Below are 25,525 nucleotides of genomic sequence, written 5' to 3' on the forward strand. Positions count from 1 at the left end.
TTTGCCAAACTTTAATGATTTGACAAATTTGGTATTGGGAATAGAAGTGAGAAGTTCAAATGGCCCGTCTATTACCAATATTGGACAACATCGAACTTCCTGTAAACAACATGTTCGAACGAATCGTTTGATGAATATATTCAAATTGCTTGTCTAATGTGATGTGGTCAGGTTTCTGAGCTTCAACCACTTCACCGGCTGTGACCCAGATAAGGCAACATGTTGCTAGTGAAATATCATCATTTGTAATAAGCTCTACGTGCGACTTCAAGTCACCATTTCATTTCAATTGCGTACAAGAAAACTGCAATTGGTTGACTGATTAAAGAGATGTTCTTCACTTCTATCAACCGAAAAATACAGACTCCTAATGGAAAATGGTATGAAAATACCTATTAAAATTAAGCAGAGATTTTATGGTATAACATCTTAGTCAATGCTCTTGAATGTAAGTCCGATTATGGTCGTCCGATATGTACGACAATATTGCATGCTAAGTGTTACAAGTTGTTACGTGAAGAACCGACTGATTACACTTGTTTTCCGTCCGTCAGACAAGTCGCAATACACGCTTACACACTGCAATTATCGAAGTTTGCCGCTGAACGACCGAGCAAAGGTCAAGAACAAAGTTCGCAATGTACAGACTTAGTTATCGCGTTTTCTTAGTACACTGTGTCATGTTACGTGGAAATAAATTTTAATATTTGCCATACACACACACGTCTGTATCCAATATTTATGAAATACATTGATATTTGCACTTCATGGAATACTCGTTTATCTTTAATGAATATCATTGAGATATCTTAACTTTCTCATTCCCAATTAATCGAGAGTTTGAAGTAGTTCGTTGTCGGACATTCATATCACTATTTGTTAGTTATTAGTAGTAGCAATATTAATAGAATACAAGTATATTCAACACAAAATTTGGCCACTTCCTTGGATTGCATATAAACTCTAAAACCGGTCGTCCACAATCACATAGCTTCATATAACTAAGGACAGATACAAACCATATTTTTGTGCTCTCTTAGGGGTTAACATGGGGGCTCAAAAAGACATCTGGAGATCGGCATATATGGTAGCTATGTCTAGTTATGGACCCTTATGAACCACGATTTTTGGTAACTTATGGGTGAATACCGTGTATTTGAATTGAAACTCATCAAAAGTCGAGTTTATGATTTAATAAAAATCGTCTTTTGTTAAAAACAAAATAGATTTTCTAAATTTGTATCCCTATCGTAGGACAGCATTACATAGCTTTTAGCTCTATGATATTATTTTCTTTGTACAGTTAGATTTCAGCAGTGAGACAGGCGATGCCAGAGACCACTTCTAAATAATTTGTTCTTTATTCCATTTAAGATTAAATAGACTATAAACTATATTTATTAACCCTTAAATGCACACTGTATCTTTTAAGATACAACCAGAAAAACTCTCTTACGTCTTAAAACGTTGGCCGAATTCTATGAAATCAAGTTTGTTGCATTTACAACATCATAACGCTATTTCTAAAAATATTTCTTTCCGGAAAGTTTTTAGCGCTTCTGAGTAATCTGCAGTCAAAATTGAAAATCAAATTTTAACCAAAAATTCAAAAACTGCAGATTGGAAGGTAAATAATATTTACCATAAATGAGAGTAATATTGGTAAAAAAACTGTGTAGTGTAAAAATATCTTTATTCTCTATTATCTACTACAATCAAATTGTTTATTTGTAAATAAAAACTTAGTTCAATGCGTACTGTACTTTTTAAGATATCAACACTATTTTTTCAAAAAAACACATACATTTTTGTTTTTAAAAAAATGTGGATGCAAATGTTCTTTTTTTTACCATTTTGCATATTATATATTTTTTTCGAGGAATCGGTGATCTTGTGCATTTAAGGGTTAATAAGATGAGAAGTAATTGATCACCCCAAATATGTTATATGAACAAAATGTTTGTTTTGTTTTCTCGACAAACATAAACATGTTTGCTGAAATTCTATACATAATTTCGGATGTAATAACATGGTTGCGATAAACATGGTACATTCTCTCCGTTCAAAAATAATATTACGCTCTTGAACCATTGAACGTTTGTGGTGATCATATTTCTTCACTGAATATATATAAATTTCGTTTGTCGAAAACTTCGTTTCTCAATTTTATACATTTATTTTTGTTGTATTACAATAAAAAAATATAACACGAAAGTTCTACAAACAAATAAAACTGGTTGATAATATTGTAAAGTATTACCGGTGCAGGAAGTATGCTTTATAACTAAATGACATTAAATAGGTGATAGTTATTAAAATCAGACTTAAGACCTTCACAATCAACTCTTACAATTCTAATTATAATTGATTGTAAATACAATAAAACAATAAATAAAATTAAATTAAATTAATTAAATTAATTAATTAAATTAATTAAATTACTTTATACTAATATTATATTTACTATAAATTTAGTATCAACTATAAATAAATAAATAAAATTTTCAGCTCTTGACTTCGAACTAGTGTTCTTCAGTTTTCAGGCAGGTATTAAAGACACCCAGGCGAATGTATACTGCTATTCTGCCATTACGTATCAAGTAAACTTTTTTTTATTGTTAAAAATGTATTACACTGAAAAATTTTAGAAAGTTTTGAATATTTTTAGAAAATGTTAACTAAACAGTATTATAATCGCTGGCATCACGTCGATGGCATTAAAATAAGTAAATATTTTTCGAAAAATTCAAGAAAATTTATTAGGCATAATTAAGTTTTTCCACTTGTTAAAGAAAAATTTGTAGTTTGAAGGAAAAAATTGGAGTTCAAAATTGCAAGAATGTCTTTAGTGACATATGAAGTTCATGATGAACTTCGTAGTAAAATTTGCAAATATAAAGAAATACTGAAATAGTTTGTGGAAGACAATTTAGTTAATTTTTATGCTTCATTTGTGTATATTTTTGTAAAAGCTGACTTCCCAATGTAGAGGTCGACTTTACAATTTGAATCGCAATACAATAATCTCATCGTTATATCTTACACTATTACAATTTTTAGATACTTCGTCTAGGGATTGTAATGAGACAGAAAAAAACGACTTTTCGATTTTTTTTAATTTGTAAACTTCTAATTTCGACTTTTACAATTATCTAAATCTCGTTTTTTGAAGTTGCAACTTTTGAATTTTTAAGTTACATCACATTCTCCTTTCAACTGAATGTCGAGCTTTCAACTTTTAGGGTAAAATTTTAGTCATTTTATGACTATCAAAAGTACTCGATTTGACACGATTTTGAAAGAATTCGAAAGTCAGTTTTAGACTTTTGAATACCTAAACTAATTTTTATAAATTGATATGGTCAACAATGTTGTGATATTAAACATTGTATAGTTAATTTTAAGGGAGTTGTGGGTGGGTACGACAATTGTACCATCAGGTGCTGAAAAATATAAAAGATGAAATTGGTGGTCAGCTTTAATGGAATAGAATACTTTAGTATTCTAAATGCATGCTAAAATTTATTTTTCACTAAAATAAAACTTAATGCCCTGTTGTACTTTTTAACTGCAGTTCACGAAATTAAATCCTCTCATAGAAGAAAACATGAATTAAAAGTAAAGAAGGGATTCATTGGCGCCAAATCATGAACATTTTAACCATACAGTAAGTAGTTCATTCTTACTATTTTTGGCAATCGTAAGCAAAATTTCTTCTGCTTTAGTTCATATTGAGCTTATGTATACCGTCATTGAACTTTATACCCACGTTGAGTTCATAAAATGTTTGAAACATACTTAAAAAAAATATTTTTTCATTGGGCTTTGGAAAATTTCGAAAAAAAATAATACAATTTAACTACAACTTCTTATGAAGGCGTAGTTTTTGATCTATATTGAAACACTTAGAAATGTAATCAGATAAATTAGCACTGAAACCTTTATACTCAAGTAGAGACATTGTTTGAATATAACTGTCGACAGTATTAGCAATCTTCAATTGACAACAATCTTATCAGTTATGGTTTCTGACCCATGACTCTGAGGTCATAAAAGATTCAAATTAAAATATTGAAATTCATCGAACATAACACCTTGTTTGTTTGTCTTTTTCAATTTCTAGCAATATGAGTCATTTTTACCAAATTTCTTGTTCGACTGGAATATTTGCATTAAAATAAATAATTTATTCTTCACACGTTCATTCGGACACCAATTTTGATTCCGCGTATTAATTTTTTTAATGTGAGTCAGAGATTTAGACGCATATCACATTCCTCAAATAACCAACCGTTCTTCGAAAAAATCCTTAGTTTTTGCTAAAAAGCGAAGAGGCAATAAAAAAAGGGGACCATACACAAAATTAGTAGATGTGTTGATCTTTTACTTTTTTTCTGGAAAATTACTATTTCTATACAAAATGTATATTTGGGTTGATGGATTTATTTTAAACATCCATGGTATCTGTCCTCAAATAACCAACCGTTCTTCGAAAAAAATCCTTAGTTTTTGCTAAAAAGCGAAGAGGCAATAAAAAAAGGGGACCATACACAAAATTAGTAGATATGTTGATCTTTTACTTTTTTTCTGCAAAATTACTATTTCTATACAAAATGTATATTTGGGTTGATGGATTTATTTTAAACATCCATGGTATCTGTCGTATAAAAACATCAAAAACCGGCGTGGTAGCGTCAATTAATATTTTGTTTTGGCATGTACTACTTTTCGGGGGGTTTTACTTTTTAACTAACTAATGAGAACTTTTGTGTATATAACAATTCAAGTTAACATATTTGTAATAATTTTTGTGGATGATAGAATTTTTAAACGAATAAAGAGTGATAAGTGGGGATATATAATTTGTTCAGATTATAAGAGATTATATAATCTATCTCATTTTTTGCTTAATCATTAATAATTTATGATACGATAATATATTAAATGTCATTGGTGCAATATTTGAGCATGTCCGTCTTCTATAATACAAAATGTACTCAGATTAGATTATGCACAAATGATCGTATTGGGAGATAATTTGAAAGCAGTTTGCTATTTGTGCTAGCAAAACGATAAGCAAAATTAACTTAATCTAATTTAAAATCATTGCTTGTAAAATCGGTTAGTATTTGCAATGCAAATAATATCATTTAATTTTCTGTTATTTTGTCATTTTGTAAAAAAAAAATAGAAAAAATCGTGTTCAGAGAGAATTTTCACCAATTTTAGCCTTTCTCGTCATTTAAATTATTTATTTGGCAAAATATCACAAAATTTGTTAATTCGCTTTTTTTGCTGGGCAGTGTAACCAATTTAGAGTATTTATATTCGAATATATTGTATTCAAATTGTTAAAGAAATGTGAAATATGCAGCAAGAACTAAAATACGAATTAATAAATGTAAAAAAGTCTCTCAATTTCTCAAGAGCTCACACTGTGTCAATTTGTTTGCATAGACACTTATTTATTTATTTTGCATATTTCTAATAAAACTTTCATATAAGTGATGCCAAACAATCTGCGCGATATCATATGAAATGGGAAACGTCCCCTTTATCACTGATATATACATTACATATAATGTGGACACACTCATTGATAAGAGAGAACTTTCTCTTCGTGCGTGCCTAACCTAACCTACCCTAAAATAAACGAATGTGGTACCCATGTGTGTCCATTGATATGGCCCTTAGGTTTCTTTTTTGTTCATTGGATTTAAACCTCATTGAAATGTTGTGTACTGAACTCGAACATTGATTACTGCTAAATTTCACTTGGTTGTAGGCTGAAATTTGTGGTGTAAGTAATCTGTTCTCCCCTAAATAGATTCAATAAAATATGATTTCCTGTGAAAAATGCTTACCGATAGAAGTCTATCGTTCGCTATCTCCTCCAAACACTTGTTTATCGTAGAGAGTCGAGCGCCCACAAATAAATGACGGTCAATAGAACTTCCGTTTTATTATGCGTGGTAATGGTATTTACGTTTGGAATGGTTTATATTTTTGGCTCTTATTGCTTTAACATTCAATTTTGCTATTGGTAGCTCTTATCGGTTTGCCATGACCTTGGAGTCGGTGCTTCTATTTGCTATCAGAAAAAACAAAAGCAAACAAAAAGCAAATTATTTCATGCATACTTACACTTGGTCGAGTAAACAGACCATCAGCCAATGTCCAATCTCCACTCTCACATGTACTCGGAAAAGAAAAAACAAAAGCCTAATGATTTTTTATTAATGCGGCCACCTTACCTCCACAAACCTCTGGTACAGTCCATAGATCTTCCCACCAGTAATCTTTCACCGTAACAGGCTGGCACAAATTATTGGCGCTTTGCTGGAGAATAAAATCATTCACCAAACAAGCAACGGTCATGTTATACCCCATGGCAATTCATTTTGCGATCAATGAATGGACGACCTGTGAGCTAGCCAGACGGATGGACGGACAAGCGAAAGAGGTAACTGGAGATGGTTTGATAATAATGTTGCTGTATGCTTGTGTTTTGGCCGCCAATGATCAATTATGAGAAATCCAAATATTTTACAATGACATGGAGCTGGGGGACTGGACTGATCATAATTATGGTAAAGCCAGGCTGTTTATTTAATTGAGCCGGTTACAAGAGTACACACACACACTTATTGCTTGGCCAGCTAATACGCCAGTTTAGGGCCAATGTGGATTTTGTGATGAACCTCATAAGCTTGTCTCCCATTGTTTGGAAAATCGGGTAACAACACGCGTGCCCTAGGCGAAAATTCTCATGTGTTATGTGGTTGCGCATGCGTTTTGCTGAGTTTTCTTTTGCTTCGTATGGAACCTTTGCTGGCTACTGAAGCCACATAGTTGGCTAAGCGACCAATGTCGAATGTGAAAATTTTGTTTCATGTTTGTGTATTTTTCTCCATTTTCTTCTTTGGTCTTAGGCGTGCTAGATGATCATCGGTTCTTTGTATGCTGGTGGGATTTGCGGGAGGTCATCGACCGGCCGACCGAATAACCAACACGCTTAAAGTTTGCTTTATGTGTTTACTTCACATTTTTCCCCAGCATTGTAATTTAAACTCGCTTAGATAATGGACAATAATTATCGCTTAAATTTTATTCTAAGATAATGCTGATGCCGATCGAGGTGGGAACTCTACCTATGTTGTTAGGCTTGCCATGCTAGCAATTTAGCATTTCATGTGTGAGTTGAATTTATTACATTAGGGTTGTAACGCTAGGTATTTGAAGTGAAATGTTGTTAAAATTTTAAACTATTTTAACACTTTTATTTGTATGTGTATGGTTACATTTATTATTAGCTACTCGACAATAAATTATGCAGTGTTATAACTTTTATACATACATGGAGTACTGATCAATAACCAGCAATAAAAGACTAGCCAAAAAAAGGAAGGATGTTATTTTATCATCCGGAAGTGGTGCAAAATTGGCTCAGAAGCAATGAATTTTACATAGGATTACCATACACTAATAGAAAAATTGCGTTCCACAATCGTGAACGGACGGTGACAAAATGAATCGGAAATGTTCACAAAAAATCAAAACGAAATGTTCACGATTTTGTCCACGGGCATTCACGATTTCATGAACGGCATTCGTTTTTCTTTTTCCATGAAAATTCTTAAAATAATCGTTAGACGTTGTTATGGCAACTCCGCCGGTGGTGCAATGAGCTAAAGCGACTGTTAACGCGTATGGTGCACACAACACAGGTTCGAGTCACGGTAGCGGAAATCTTTTTTTTTTAATTTTGTTTATAAATTCGTAACCATTACGTTTTCAGATCATGAACACTCGTTGTTGTTTTGACAACGGATGGTGTCATTTTAACGTTGTCAGATTGACCCCGTCTGTTCTCAGTTTGACAACACATGTGTGTTGATTCACTTTCATGAACGAAACGTTTTGAAATGACAACGCCGTTCATGATTTTTTCTATGGGTGTAGGGCGGAAGTCATCTTTTTAAGCATCCGCAACGTTGAATTCGCATTATTTCAGTATTTCGGATAGCATTATAAAAAATTAGGAAAATTAAAAAAAATATATTTTTTAATTTTTTCTACTTGTATCTCAAATATTTGATTACAAATTCTACGTCTGCCGAGAAATGAATCAGTACACTTTTCAACTATTTTTTGGAAATTTCCATTATTTTGTTTTTATTGTGTTTTATAGTAAAACAAAGGATTCTTATATATAACCTCAAAAGGACTTTTTGTGAAGGCAAAATAAAGTTAATCACTAGAAGACTTAGGATGAACTTCCAAATTTTGTTTGCTGGGTTGTTAAAGCCATATTGTCGTCCATATTAACTGAAATTTCCTACAATTTTTGAATAGTCAACTGGCGAAGGTATATGTTTTACATAAAAACAATAACTACTATACCACTTTTTTTTCAAAATTTCCAAAAAGACAACTTGTTATGCGACGGGTTTCATAGAACATTTCCAAAGATCGGCACTCGGAGTATTATCTTAATAACATAAATACAGTAATCCCTCGATTTACGTCGTGATTGGTTCCGGAATTTGACGACGTAAATCGAAACAACGTAAACCGAGGCGACGTAAATCGAGGGATTGCTGTATGAAGTTTCTGTAAATAAACATTTCGTCCTGCAATGTTAAATTGCCAATGAGAAAATGCCCCCATAAAAATGAAAAAAGCTTAGAAGGCCAGAAAGGATACAATTCAGAGGCATAACAATTAATCAAAAACAATTTTCGTTTAACCAAATTTATCTTTTTTCGGATCCATGTCGACTATAAATTAATGGGATAAAACATGTTTTAAATAAATAATATTATTAGTTTTTGTTTGATTTTCTTCGACCTGTTTTGTTAGAATAATAAATGTATATATCTTCATCTCGAGGTATTTGTGAATCATTTCCGGGGTCTACAAGAGATTTATAGAAATTACATTAATTACTTTTAGTAAATAATTTGCATTGACTAAACTACACTTGTAGTTTAGTCAATGCATGGTTTTAAGCTGAGATCAAACAACAATAACGATTGAAGAGAAACCAACAATAACAAAAAAAAACGAATGAAGATAGAGGAAGCGCGGTCAAAAACAAACCCAGCCAATTACATTCAAATCGATGATTTGAGTTTGGCAAAGGAAAAGAGATAGGCTTGCAAATTTGTTTAGGCAGTAGCCGACTATCAAACCTTTTTTCGGAAGGTTCAAGTGTAGTTTACTTTGGGTTGAGTGAATTACCCGAATTTATTCTGATAATTGGTTGATAGTTTTGCTGCAAGTAGAGGATGCTGATGAGGAATGTGGTAATTCCGAAACAGCTGCACATCCAACCATCTTGCAGTCTATAGGGCTTTGTCCAAATAAATTTGACAAGCATACTTTTCCTCTGTTGGTTAAGCTACACTTGTAGTTTAGTCAATGCATGGTTTTAAGCTGAGATCAAAAACAACAATAACGATTGAAGAGAAACCAACAATAACAAACAAAACGAATTATAGAAAAATGTGATTGCATTAATATCGGGCGAACCTATCTACATCTCATTTTACAAGTATGAATTATAGTCTATTGTTGTCGGACTTGACGTTGCATCATCATCTAATTATTCTATAGATAGAGTTGCAATTTGATTTTAAGTAAATATATTGCGTACAAAAAACTCTCAATTCATCCATTTTGTAGTTTTTTTCATACATGATTTAACAAAGTTTAAATAACACTTTGTTAAAATTCTGAATTATCCTTTAAACTATTTTTTTATTATTATGAAAACCATTTTAACTCGTTCGCGTAACATTGGTTATAAAATATATTCAAACTAAAAACTCTAAGAACTTGAACTGTTTTATAGGAAGAATGAACTACCACGCACGAAAATTGAACTAAATTTTACTCCACATTTTGAGATTTCCACAAAGCGTTGTTAAAACCAGGAAATTTTAATGCCCAGTTGTACTTTTTAACTGCAGGTCACGAAATTACATCATCTCATAGAAGAAAAAATGACCATTTTAACCATACAGTAGTTCATTCTTACTATTTTTGGGAATCGTACGAAAATGTTCATTTGTTTTAGTTCATATTGAACTCATGTGTACGGTCGTTGAACTTTATACTCACGTTTAGTTCATAGAATTTTTGATACCTACTTAAAAAAAGTAAGATTTCATTAAGCTGTGGAAAATATCGATAAAAGTAATACAATTTAACTACAAGCAAAAAATTTGTTTCCAATAAAAATAAGTTAAATTTAGCGTTAGTTTAACTACGGAAATTTTTTTTCTGTGTATGTCAATCTATCCTATCCTAATGAAACAATTTATTCCCTGTTCATTGGCCTATTCGTTTGTCACCTACATTATTTTAGTTGCTTAATGAGTTGGAAAACCAGAATAAGATCATTATCAAATTGATAAATCTACTTGAAGACTTCCTGATGAACTTATCGCTCTTCCTACTAATAATACTAACGGTGACCCGAAATTTAAATGAGGCATATAATTAAGTATGTGTACATCTTCATTCCAATTGTGGCATGCTGTGTTAAACTTTTGGAAAACAATACAATCGCTTGAATGGATCCACATCAAACTAGAGATGAAGGCAAAAAAATAAATAATAATAATACAATCTAAACAATAAAGGCCGAAAAAACAAACATACGAAAAGTTTCATAATAGTGGAAATGATGAAGATGAAATATTCGCTCTCATCTTGATCTACTCGACGAATTCATCGTCAGAAGTTAATGAATGAATGACTCATTAAATTAAATGCATTCACACGCATTTCTACACTCACTTACACACACATATCGCATCTTGAGTATGTAGAAGCTGTCGCACTGGCATGAGCAGCAATACAGTTGCATGCTTTAATCCCCTTGACGAATGGGTAGACAAAAGGAAAACAAACTTGATCAGCGATCATCGTTATGAATATTTTGACTCCGTGAGAGAATTCGTTATAGTGATGTTCCGTTTTTGTGATGCTCAAGACAGTACAAAGGCTTGTTGTAGATAAAAAAACACTTCGGAAATAGATATCAACGGTAAACAATATTGCAATGAATAATTTAATATTTTTGGAATCTTTTGAGTTTCCGATATGATGTCATTTTACAAAAAAAAAAAAAAAAAAAAAAAAACGATGCACTAAGGGAAATTGTGATCAAAAGCACTCAAAACCTTTGATGTAAACAGAAAAAGTCTTTCCTTCGAAACGACATTTTAGACCAATGAACCTTGTTTAGCCTAAAGGTCCGTATTAACATAACGTTATCGCACTAAAACAGTAATTTTTTCACTGTCGCTTCCCTTTAATTATTAATTTTAAATGAAATAAACTTTTTCAATTGTTGCTTAGTTGTAATAAAATTTGCCAAAAAAACAATGCTATGCATTTATTCTGCTTTTAGAGATTCATTTCGATTTTCGCGCTTAATCTCGAACTTAACACCCACTTTAAAACAAAAAATTTTAATAAGCAGCAAAAAAAAAAAAAAAAAATTGAAAGTTGTTCTGAAGGCACACCTTTAAAAGCACTTTAAAACATGTCCTCCCAAAGATGTTCTTTATTTTAATTATACAGGAAGTTCTTTTGATTCAATTTTTTGTAACTCGCTTTTTTCATATTTTTAATGGGAAATATAAACCTTTTTGTTTCAAAAAAGTAAAAAACAGAGTAAGAATTCATAAAATGGTACGGCTTATTTAAATTTCTTCGGAAAAAAGTGCTAAATCCATTTTTAAAACAAGTAAGTAAAGTCTAAAGTCGACCATTATGTAGACCAAAATTTGTGTTACCATCTCAACTCCTTCAAATTTGTTGGGAGTTATTATCAAGGTTTATATTCCCATATACAAATATTTATATCTGAAACGATTTGGAAAAAAATTTTTGTACTTCTACAAAATCGCTAGAATTAAAAATTAAATCGGCTAACACCCTGGGATGAAACACAATGTTAGTAAAAAAATATTGGAAATATAAAGCTAGAGCAAGTTTGATGCAATTGTTCAAAATAACATTTATGATTTATCGGGCGATACATATGTATTCGAGATATAGGACAGTTGGAGAAAACTCCCATTGAAAATGGGTCTAAAATATGAAACATTCTACCATATTTCCCCTCCTCTGGCGTACATATATATGGGAGATATATCTACATATGAACCGATTTTGACCAAATTTGACATGCATAGTTAGAATAATAATCCTGCTATCTCAGCAAAAAAAACGTTAATGGGAGAATAATTTTGGCCTCCGTGGTCATATGGGGGTAAATCTGACGAAAGATATATATGGAGGCTATATCCAAATCTGAACCGATTTCAATCAAATTTGGCACACTTAACGATACTATTAAACGTACTCCTTATGCAAAATTTGAAGCAAATCAGGGCAAAACTCTGGCTTTTGCGGCCATATTAGTCGAAATCGGACGAAAGATATCTATGGGAGCTATATCTAAATCTGAACCGATTTCAACCAAATATAGCACAAATAACAATACTATTAAATATGCTCCTTGTGCAAAATTTGAAGCAAATCAGGACAAAACTCTAGCTATTTTGGCCATATAAGTTCAAATCGGACGAATGATATATATGGGAGCTATATCTAAATCTGAACCGATTTGGCTGATATTTTGCACATCTTATGATAGCCCCAAAATATTTGGCTGCCCGAAATTTTGAGAAAATACTTTGATAAATACGTCAATTATGACCAGATGGGTGATAAATATATATGGCAGCTATATCTAAATCTGAACCGATGTTTTTCAAAATCAATAGCGATTGTCTTTGAGCCAATGTAAAACTCTGTGCCAAATTTAAGGACGATCGAACTTAAACTGCGAGCTGTACTTTGCACACAAAATTACATATACAGACAGACAGACGGACATCGACTCAGAATTTAATTCTAAGACGGTCGGTATACTAAACGGTGGGTCTCAGACTTTTCCTTCTTGGCGTTACATACAAATACACAAACTTATTATACCCTGTACCACAGTAGTGGTGAAGGGTATAAATAGTTGATGTCAAACATTATAGACAATCGTTAGTATGCATTACAAATTCCAAAATATTATAAAAATTATTTATTTAGCAAAATATCACAAAATTTTTAATTTACATTCAAAACACTGAATTCGGTTTACACCTTAAGAAGTGATGCAAATTCATTGCAAGGGCTGTTGAAATGGTGAACATTCGTCGTATGACAAGCCCATATTAAATTCATTGCTTCTTCGACTATTTTGTACCACATCGGATCCAAACAGAACATTTTCACTACTTTTTTGGCGACGTGTTGTTTGCTGGGATTCTCTTTGTTTTCAAAGCAAAATATTTTTAAGTTTTACCAATGTTGGCTACCCTAATCATCTGTTGGACCCCATTACCTAATAAAGACACTGTGCAAAATCAAACATTTACATTGGATTTATTGTGATTATTTGAATGAACGAGAAACATTGAATTGAATGAATTGTGGATTGTATAATGGCTGTCATAATTGAAATGCTGCTGTTTTTGTATTGGTATGACTTTTTCTGTAAACAGAAGGGAGTGTGTGGTGGTGGTGGCGTGTACTTGTCGTACTTCATGTGGGGGCAGCTCAACACTGTCATCGTGTAGGCATGGCCGTACAAGTGTTATTGCTGCGGACATTGTTTTCACATATTTCTTTTTGTTGGAATTTGTCTGTGAGCACTTGTATCCGTAAGATCTCTCACATCAAATTGTATTAAAATATTTGTCATGTACGCGCATAATGCGATAAACATAAATAATTTTCCTGTGATTGTTTTCACTTTTCACAAAATTGTCGGTGCATCTCTCACTCACACTTTGCACTTGGAAACTACAATACTAATAATTAAGAAAACAAGGTTACAAAGGCCTTTTTGTTTATAAATATACCTACTAATAATTACAACAAAATATTCCCAGCAAAAAAAGCGTCGCCAAAAAAGTAATGAAAATTTTCTTTTTGGATCCGGAAGTGGTGCAAAATTGACGCAGAAGCGATGAATTTAACATGGGCTTGTCATAGGACAGAAGTCCTCCATTTCAACAGCCGTCGCACTGAATTTGCATCAATTCTTTAGGTGTGATCCAAATTCAATGTTTTGGATGTATAAAAAATTCTGTGATATTTTGTGAAATAAATAATTTTTATAATTTTTTATAATTTTTAATGGAAACGTTTGACCTCAAATATTTTCAAAAATTCACAATTTTTTCAGATTGGATTTAACATTTTTTTCGACAAAATTTAAATGATTTGTACCATTTTATGAATTCTTACTCTGGTTTTAACCTATTTGAAACAAAAAACTTTAAATTACCTATTAAAAGTATGAAAAAACCAAGATAAAAAAATTGAATTAAAAGAACTTCCTGGGTAGTTAAAATAAAGAACATCATTGGGAGTGCATCTTCTGGAAGTGCTTTTAAAGTTGTGCATTTGGAAGAACTTCCAAATTTTTTTGCTGGGTTTATAATCCCCTTAAAAATTGGTGGATCTAATTATATATGATTAGATCTCAAAATTGGCCCTTTAGATAACTAGATATAGTTCCGTATATGGCAAGATCTATATATAATTATATCTAATGTATTAGACCAATATTGAGATCTGATCAGATCTAATTCCATAGCAATTAGATATAATCATATCTTACCAATTTTCGGATCTGATCAGATCTAATCATATCAAATTAGATCTTTCCATTTTTACTCGGAAAGTAATTTTTTCAGACTAACATTTGTGGCTGGTATTATACAAACTCTGTTCGTTGTAAGAAATTGTCACAGTGATCGTGAAATTTGCATTACTTATGTAAATTTGTTGCTATAGATGAATTCAGGCTATATATCCCAATGTAAGTGCAAAGTTTAATTTCTCTCTTTCTCCCTCTCTGTGACACTACCCAGTCAGAAAAAGACCATCGGAAAAGCGTTGTAAAAGCATTGTAAACGTTTGATACACGGTGGGAAAAAGCGTTGTTACAACCCCAAAATGATAACATCATTCAATCATTCGATTGTATTTCACAACGTTTTCAAAGCGTCATGAAAACAATATTTTATACGCTCCGATGGTTTAACGAACGCTTTGACAACCCCAAATTGATAACATCGTTATACGGTGTGTCGATGGTTTTTACAACCAATAAAAAATTATACAAAACAAAATACGTCGAATATTTTATTGTTATATTTATATTAGTGTTTTGAGAAAGTTTCCTTTACTTTAATACCTCCACCATAGGATGGGGGTATATTAACTTTATCATTCCGTTTGCAACACATCGAAATATTGCTCTAAAACCCCATAAAGTATATATATTCTGGGTCGTGGTGAAATTCTGAGTCGATCTAGCCACGTCCGTCCGTCAGCTGAAATCACGCTAACTTCCGAAAGAAATAAGCTGTCGACTTGAAAATTGGCATAAGGAGTATGGGACGAAAGGTTATTGTGTGTACTTTCAAGTGGTTTTAAATTTAATTGCGGCAGCATCCGGCTTATAAATCAAAACAGTCAGTGTTTCTAAAAATAAAAAAAAAATTGAACTCGTAACATTTTGACTGCAAAACGGTCGAAATTCCTTTGGTGTCGTATTCCACATTTTCGAGGAGTGCAAAGTAAGCCTGCGTGGCATCAACAATTAAGAAAACATGTAATATTTTCGCTAGAGCCAAACAAAAATGGAAGAAACACAAATAGCAGATGCGCCCCATTGGCTGTTTGCGGGAAATGTTTCACTAATTCTTCACTAATAAATGTTATAATAAAGACTTGGTCAACTTGAAAGAGTTGATCAAAGAAGGACTCGAGGAACCGATTTCCTTCAAAATCAATGGGGCTCTATCCTGACCCAATACTCATATGTTTGCAAAATTTAAAGTCAATTGGTCTAAAATTGCGACCTGGACATTGAATACAAAACCACAGTCTAGTGCAGGGTATAAATATTAACGTGTCAGTGGGCGGATCTATCTTAAAATTTCTATGAGCTCTTCTGACGTTATGCACAACATGTGTTCCAAATTTTAAACCGATAAGTGCATTTTTGTAGTTTTTGCCTCAAAATCGGGTCATTGGCCCCATAGTGCGGTGGTTAAATGAACTAAAAAGAGGAAAAACGTTATGTTATATACAAATATTCGTATATCACACAAAATACTTCCGAGTTTCTTAAAATTTGTAAATTTTACCCCAAATGCGCCAAAAGAACATTCTTGCAATTTTAACTTACAATCTTTTCCTTCAAACAACGAAATTAACTTTAACATGTGGAAAAAAAGAAATTATGTCTAAAAAAATTCTCGAATTAGTCGAAAAACATTTACAAATATTTGTGATATCGGCGTGATGTCATCGTTTGATTTGATGATTTAGTTAAAACTGTCTACAATTGCCTACAATCCTGGTGGGTTAACTGTTTTTTTAGTGTAGACATTCAACTTATACGAAAAAGGAATATTATCCTATTCTAAATAAATTCATATCAACAATAATACCTCCATTACTCATTAAAAACCATTAAATATTGATGGAACATGCACGATAATTTTGGGGTAAATATTTTTTTTAAAACCGTCAATTAATTTGTTTAGCAAGCGTTGTTTCAACGTTAGCTTCCAACGCTGTTACAACGCTCAATATTTAAAACCATCAGGAATTTCTGACTGGGTATGTATGTAAGTTCTTAGAGAGAGAAGGTATATTAAGAAGTTCTTAGAGAGAGAAGGTATATTAAAATTAAAATCAAAACTACATACGAATTTTTCGATTTGGTGTGGTACACAGGAAAAATATGAAAAAATAGTTAATAACAAATCGTTTTGCCTAACATTTTGCTTTGTGTTTACAAGTTTCTTGAAATGTATGAGAAAGTTCACTTACCATATAAGTTGAAATCAATTATTTTAACTTCTCCATTTTCTTATAAAAACAATTTTGTATTATTTGTTTAATCATTCCATTTTATTTATTACTTATAATTGACAAAAAGAAAAAACCTTGTGCTCCATCTAAAATGAAATAAGGCCACAAATAACCAAGCCCCCAATCGAAACGTTTCGCTAGGTTAGCCGTTAGGGTGTTGTCGTTACTTCACTGACAAATGGATTCATCGGTATGACTTCAAAGGCGACACCTGAACTCTTGATATGCTTACCATCGAGTGCCATGATAAATGTCAGAGTTTCTTTTCTCTAAACAAGCGCAATTATGTAGAGGATAGTATGGAAGAAGAGTAACGTAAATGCGAATGTCGGATTTGTTAAGTTTTCACTTTAAATTTTGATGTTGTGGCATTTTGCTGTGGCAAGTCGGAATTTCGCATTTATTGCCAATATTGCAATAAACGCCCACTGCTTATCATTGCCGCACTTGTACTTGTCACATTGTCAAAGTCTCCATTACACCCATGCAAGAGACCAAGCATCGACTGTTGCCTCAGTTTTGGTTTGTCCCGTTTCCATTCGCTTTAAAGAAAGCACCCGCTGTTGAGGGATAGCAAAATAATCACAGACAAATTGAATGCAATGCAATATGCAATTCAATCTAAAGCTATGCAACAAATGCAATTTAAATGCAATACTAAAATTGCTATTCCACCACTCTTATACTGCCCCTTCTCACCATCCATCCTTACCTATGGTGGTGGTATTCATGTTGTCTGCCATAGGCAGAAATATGTTGGTTGCAATAACCGACACGGCAATGCGATATTATAAATGAATGAATAATGCAAAGCACATCTTGTCGCCATGTCGAAGTGGGTTGTTGCAATGGGGTTTTTGTCGTTATCATTGTTGTTGTTGTTGTTGGTGCTGTGCTGTTGCATGTTGCACTCAGCGCCCACAAAAGCACTCGTAAAAAAGATGAGAGAAGACATGAAATTCGAATGCCATGCAATGTAATCAAATGATTTAGGCCCAAAGCACTATCACCAATCAAAAACAGACCAGCAGCAGCGTCAGCTGAAAGCGATACAGGTAAAAGTGAAATGCACCATCCACCAGCAACAATAGTTCCTCTAATCTAATGCGGGCTAGAAATGATGCGACGATAATCGCGTTGTCACAACTTTATTTTTTTATTGTGAGATAGCGGGTGGAAATCAACGGCGTCGGCACCACCCTGATTGTGTGACACAACCTTCGATGATTGTGAGATGCGGAACTGGGCAGACGGTGACACATCTGTGATTTCGGCAATGCAAAGTTCACCACTGGCTTGAATCCCATTTTGATGAAATTCACTTTCAATTTTGGCTTTTGTTTCATGGTTGAAGATTTCCCACGGGTCTATCACAATGTAGAGAGGGAATACAATCAGACAACGAGTCATTGGCCATTTCATTTCGCGCGAATGTCAAAAGTAGATTTGGCTCTTTGAATGCTATTCCAAAGCACTTGGCTCGTATTGAAACTTAAGAAATTATGTAATTCAATTGGAAACCGATCACGATGAGAATTATGAATGCTTTCTGTGTTAACTGTGGCTAATATTGAATTGTTTTGATTTGGATAAATCGTTTATGGCTTTAATTCGTACTGAATATTATTTCCTTTTGGGGCTTTAAAAAAGGTTAAACCAAACTGTAAGTAAGATCAGTAATAGGCTGTGAATTTTGTTTTCTTAATGATCAACCATTGTGAAACATTTTCCTGATGAGACTGAAAAATAATTAAATAAAAATTGGTTTGGTTAATAGAATGAAAATGGTTTCCAACCAAAATGCTGCTAGAACCTTTCAAGGTCTTCTATAAGAATGCATACTTGTTCTTTAATCTACCAATATTACCACTAAGATTGTGGACATAGACCTGCAACCATAACCCAATTCGTCAACGTTGGATCTAACGTTGTTTTGTTTCTTCTCTCGATTGGATACAATTTGCATTTCATTGGAAAGAGTTATGAGAGTGCCAGATACAACTTCATTTTTATTACTATTATGGCAATTAATGCTAATAATCTTGCATATATCAAGTTTGAAAACGTGTTTCTTGCTTTATGGGTGGTTGTTTGGCGTTCACCAAAAGGCTGCGAAATTCAGTCGTAAGAGTTCTCAGCTGGACCACTTCAAGTAAATGAGAAGGTTTTCACTTGATCTCAAAAACCCGGTTATGGATGTATTAACCCTCAATGAAATGCACATGCAATGAATTTGTGTTCATTTATCCATATCGATATTAGAGTATAACGACAAATCTTGGACAGAAATGTGGAAATTTCTTGTTGGTTTTGGCTGTTCTATTTTATGTTTATGAATAGTTTCTATCTATTTGATAGTAAATCAATGAAACGGAGGCATAGAGATATAAGTTCCATTTGTGGATATGAAGAAAGGGGTTTATCCAAAAATTGCACGCATTAGTAGGACTGTTTTCGTTCGCCACCTTAAACGTTTATAATTTGTTCAACAAGATAAAATTAAAAGTTCTAGAAATAATCGGAGCATGAGCAATTGTATTTTCAAAAATGTATGAGTTCACTTTTTTCTGTGCATATTTTTATTTTGTACAACTGATGTCAGCGTTTCTCATTTTTTGACATTATCCAGGACATTCCAGTACTAAAAGAAAACAATTCAATTGATATTAGCCCTATTCTTTGTCCCATGAAGGCTCCATACCTTCGTTGATGCTATGAATACGGTCTATTAAATTTAATTAAATACAGTAAAAGATCTACATCGGCACTTTAGGGTTGCACTGACTATCTATGGTTGCTTAAGTGGTAATAGTCTCATTTTTTTTACCAGTGAACCATAAATTATGGTCTTCGGACGGATGAGCTTGTATTCATATGCCCTGCACACATGATTTTCGTTACACTCTAATATCTTAATAACAACTTTGAACAACAAGTGACTTCCTTAAGGCGAATTTCTTGAGGAGTGTTTGCTAAGATTTGCCAAACATGATGAGAAAGTTACCAGATTCTTCAGCAAGCCAAAAGATCAAACAACCATGGGCTAGTGGAATTTTCATATTCATGTCGTGTCTTTGTGTTGGTGTGGCCAAATATGGCCATGGCTTAGGGAACAACACCTGTGTTTGGAATTCTGTTTTCTATTCGGACAACTTGGAGTTATGCTATGTCTGTCCATAGCTGGCCTGCAAAGCTACCAGAAAATGGCTCAGCAACCACAAGTGAATGATAGGCGATGTCAACAGGTTTTCGTTTTCTCAGGCGTGTAGAGTGGAGTACAACGAATTTCTTGGTCAGCCAACAAACAAAAACAAATTCGTCCATGGATTATTTATTCTGTTAGGAAAAGTCATAAATTTTGTTTCTCTGATTGAGTTCCGAGAGAAAGTTAATGAAAACAAGCCAGTCCGTCCGTCCATCCTCGATGTACCTGCAGCTCTGGCCATGCATGTATTTGGATATGCAATAACGTTTCGTGTTTGATGATCTTAACATATAAAATAATTTATTAAAGCAAATTTTCAGCTCTACAAAGAAGGAAGGAGATGATGAAGAAATGAGGGTGTGTATCCACAATATTTTTCTAATGAGACTTCACCACAGGGACCATGATGAGGTTGTCTTCCGTTTTGATTGCTTTTTCGTAATCTTATACATATCCTTTAGAAAATTCTCCAATGTTGGTTCTTTCTTAGCACCTTTGACTCGTGTTTTACGTTGAATTTTCCTGGTACCTCTTCGTATCTGACGCATTAGACTGTTGATGTATTTGTTCCAGGATTTGGAACTCAACATGCGGTGGTCACTGGTATTGGTATCGTAACTAAGACTACGTTCCGCTGGTATGATTTGTAGGCGGGCATACGGTAAAGTCTCCTTGACAGGGCTTACATCCTCTGGAGTGAAAGCCACTATGTAATATCCTCGGCCCTGTCGTTCTCCATTTGTACGTGGTTCCACATCACTTGAGAGTGCCGATGCTGCCCTTTCATGACTTTCACTATCCTCTGTTATGTTTTCTTCATTTGGAAATGATATTGATTTGATAATCTCGGTGATTTCATCATCTGTCAATGCCTCGGCTGCCTTTCTAAGACTTGAGTCCTTGAACGATTTTCCTTCTCTCTCGATTGTATCCAAAAGCTGGGGCATTTGCTCGATTTGCTCATCAAATCGTTTCAGTTGCTCTATGTCTGCATCACTTAACTCCAATTGGCCTATAGCCACTGGACCATTCGCCGCAATGGAGTCAGGGCTCTTTGTTGATTGATCGTCATTGCCCTTAATCAAAACCGGCGGCACTAGGAAATAACCCAATAGCAGAATTCGCAACCAACTAATCGACATTTGGTTTGGCAAGGTGTGCGATAAATATTTGACTAAACTTGGAGCAGATTATTTCCAACTCTTTATACAAATAGATTGTTGTATAACTCTATCCCGATCATTGATTTGGTTTAACGAAACGTTGTCTTCTGTATGCGGTGAGTGTAAAACGAACGGTGCGCCTTGATATAATTAATGTTCCCTTTCATGTGTGCACAAAAGGTTGAGAAATCAATAAAACATTGGTGGCGATAGCGATGAAAGTCAACATCTCCATCACAAAATGCGTGAATTTCTCTTTATTTTGTTGTTGGCGTTGGTGTCGTTATATTCAAATTGAAATTCAAATTAAAAATATCGAAAAAAACATGGATACCTGCCGCTTGCTTTTACTATCGACGACCGTTACTTATTCACCACTCACCCATATAGAGCGGACGATGGTTGATGGTACTTGCAACTCATTAATGTAATCTCTCTAAGATCGCCTCACAATAGTGGAGTAATTTATGCATACTAGATGATTGCTAATGATGATAATAGCATCGCATATCGATGCCATAGGTGGAGTGCAAAAATCCATATCATAACGATGCCTCGTTGTCCGGCCATGCGAAATGTCCGCCTTTCAGTTTGAGTTAATAAATTGATTATCATATAGCTAATACATCAACGAATCCATTTGTCAAATATGAAAAGTGGTAGTGACATTCGACTCAAAAGCGATGCCATAAAAATTGACTTTAATGAACCCTTTCGAATGGCTCTCAATTTTGTTTAACATTGCGATATTTATGATAGCAGACAATTACAAAATGCCTCTTGTATTGTTGTGATGATCAGTGAATCGAAAATAGTGAATGTGTGAGATTGTCTTATAGATTTTTTGTAAGAGAGAGCAATCTGAATCTGAATTAAAAAGTAACTTTTGTCAACAAATCTTCGAAAGGGCAATAAACTAGATTGAGACTATTCACTAAATGTAATAAAAATAAAATACAAACAAGAAAAAGTCAAAGTCGGCTTGTTATTGGCTATAAAAAAACTAATTTCCGTGTAATGACTACCATATAAATCTTCAGCGCTGCTTTGCCTATATGCACGTAGTGTGACAATTTAAGTTTAAGTTCAACAAAGTCCGGGTAACCTATGCCATTGCGGCTTGATACTCTCAGCATTGTCAGAACTTTAAAAATAAAGTGACTCCCGTAGTAGCATTGCCCGTAATCAAAATTTGGTTTACCTGTATCGGCAGGCTCATTGAAGAACTATTAGTTTTGAAATGCTGGCACCTAAATACATACTTCCAATAACATCTCCATTTTAAATGAATATTCCGAGCAGTAGCACCAGCTAGTTGGTGCTTACCTGTACACACAAAATTTTTTTCTGATTCAATCACCAAATTAATTGATCCAATTAATTTTTTAATTGAAATGTCTTCAATCACGAAAATGATAGTATCAATCACAGTTTTAATTGGACATAGAAAAAATTCTTGATTAAAAAATTAATTGATTTTTTCAGCAAATTTCAATTAATTTTTTTAATTTTTTAATTGATTCAATTAAAAATTTAATTGATGTTGATTGCAAAACTCAATTAATTTATTAACTAAAAAAGGTAACTATTTTTAATTACTTTCTGAACTGGCTTAGAGTTTTTGTTTGGATTAACAAATGATTGTTTGAAATACATTTTTAATTAAAAATTTAAAAAAAATCAGCACTTTTTTAACTGAATTAGTCTTCCGAAATTGATTAAAAAGTTAATTGTATCAATTAATTTTTTAATTAAAAATTTTAAAATTTTCTATCATTGACTTAATTAACTTAATGTTTCTATCATGATTAAAAAGTTATTTTTAATTGTTAATTGAAGCATTTTCAACTTCAATTAACTTTTTAATTGGAAATATTTTGCTGATATTTTTTCTGTGTAGTTATACCTGGAATTGGTGGCAACACACAGCCACTATTCAGAACTCAATGGCGTTTTCTTTTCTCATGAAATATGTGCACTTTTTCTTATTTTGCCCGGAATATGACCTTTTTAGATTGTTTTGTAAGCAAAAGGCAGTAGTTGGAAAAGGTTTCGAATTCTGTTGTGAAAACTGTGTCACTCATAGAGGCACTGCCGACAAACGAGAGTGCTGCGATTGCCCTGTATTGTTGAATAAATAAATGTGAATTAATTCCTATGTTTTCATATTTCATATGTTATACCAAAGAAATATAGTGCACAGAAATCATGAACAAACGCTAATTATGTTTATATTTTATTATTATTAAAGTTTCTTGATTTTATTTTACTTCAGCCCTGTTTTAAAAATGTACACTTTGTACAAAATACAAAATCAAGACAATGTTTTCCGAAAACAAAAGACCACACTGTTAGAAAAATATGTTTTTCATATGTTCCGATATAAACAAAATGTGTTTCGGGCACGATTTTAAACCACAATATATTTAAGTGCGAACATGTAATTTTCCTAAACTAACACTAAATGTTTGGGACATCTATGTTAATATGTTAGAATATATTATGTTTGGGCATGAATGTTTCATAAAAATCATATGTGTGAATACAAACATATATAAATTTACAAATTTCAACTAAACATACATATGTTGTGATATTTTATTCAAAGCGACAGAGAGAGTATAGAGAGAAATAGAGATGGAAACCGGGAGAGTTGACGAAATATATCAATATAACACAGCAAAAGAGTCAAAAGAGAACAATTTCTGTGAAACCGCTTGTATGTTGTTTCGGAAAACTGTTTTATGATAAGGCCAAAAATTTGATATGCTTAAGTCTAAATATTATTTAATTTGAATAAAGAGAATAGACATTCGGAACCAAGAGAATAGACATTTGAAAAACAAACAGCATATGTTTTCGCCTTGAGAGCAGCATTTTATGTATGTGTGAACATGTGTTTTGTTTATCATTTTGGCATTATGGGCACAATTTTTTTCTTGGTTCGTTAAAAGAAATCAGGGGTCTTCATAAAAATAGCGAAAGGGCACTATACACTTTTTAGAGTTGGGACAGTAAAATGAAATAAGGAGGAAATAGTGAAAAATTACACAGTAAAATGTAAAAAAACAAACTTTAGTTCCTCTTTAGTAGTCCACGAGGAGTTGACGGACACCATCAAATATAAAAGCGGGCATTAAGTTCGAGTTTTACAGCTAAAACAATTTAAAAAGTTTATTTTCTTTAAAATGAATTATTAAAGAAAAATAAAAGGAATTTTAGATCGATGGTGTTAAATGCTAGTAAAAAACTGTTCACTCCTAAATAAATTTATGTTTATATTATAAAATTATGTATGTATGTTTATACTCGACTCCATGTTCTTCTTTTGTTAGTTTTTGAATTCCTTCCAAATTTTAAAGTTTTGTACAAAAAGAGTTTTTTATTACAAGATTGTTATTTTTGCAATAAAAAATACTATTTTATCCAAAAATCAGTCAATTTCGTTTATATCAAGCACTGTTACTGACTATAAATCTTTAATAACGCACATTTCGAAGTTTCATTTAAAATAAATTAATATAGTATAAATATAAATGTGGAAAATAAAAAAAAAAAAAAAGTAACAAAAAAAAAATGTTCGGTCGGAGCAGGGATTGAACCCACGACCCTTTGCATGCAAGGCAGAAATGCTAACCACTGCTCCACGTGGCAAACAAATGTATGTTTCTGTTAAATAATGTTATGTTTGCATGGGCTCGTGGGCGCTGCAAACTATGCTATATAAATGTAACTTAAAACGATAATTATCTACTGGTGACTATAACAGCTACGTAGCCCAGTGGATAGTGTGTTGGCTTACAAACTGTATGGTCCTCGGTTCGATTCTCCGTGCAGGCGAAAGGTAAAATTTAAAAAATTTATAAAAGTGAATAATTTCTTCAACATTATTTGTATTACAGAGAAAGGTGCCAATAACTAAAAAATTTCGTGGAAGTGAAAATTACGAGTATGTTAGGGAATGAGCATAATCGTGTTTGGGAAAAATTCTTCCAAGCATATAATATTTTTGGCTCAAAATGCTTCCAAACATATAATATGTTCACATAAAACAAACATATTAATGTTTCGGCAGTATGCAATAATATATGTGCTTCCTGCAAAATATGTTTGGAACATATGTTAAAGAAGCGATTTTTTTGAGGGTGCATAATATAAACCAAGGGCACATTAGTCATCTAGA

General features: G+C 32.8%; 1 protein-coding gene across 3 annotated transcripts in view; it reads left to right on the top strand.

The window, feature by feature from the left end:
• Cen (cerebellar degeneration-related protein 2-like) overlaps positions 1–25,525 on the top strand; it is an 87,805-nt gene that overhangs the window by 48,637 nt on the left and 13,643 nt on the right. The window lies entirely within an intron of this gene.

This window comes from Haematobia irritans, chromosome 3, assembly GCF_050003625.1.
Source record: "Haematobia irritans isolate KBUSLIRL chromosome 3, ASM5000362v1, whole genome shotgun sequence".
Taxonomy (NCBI): domain Eukaryota; kingdom Metazoa; phylum Arthropoda; class Insecta; order Diptera; family Muscidae; genus Haematobia; species Haematobia irritans.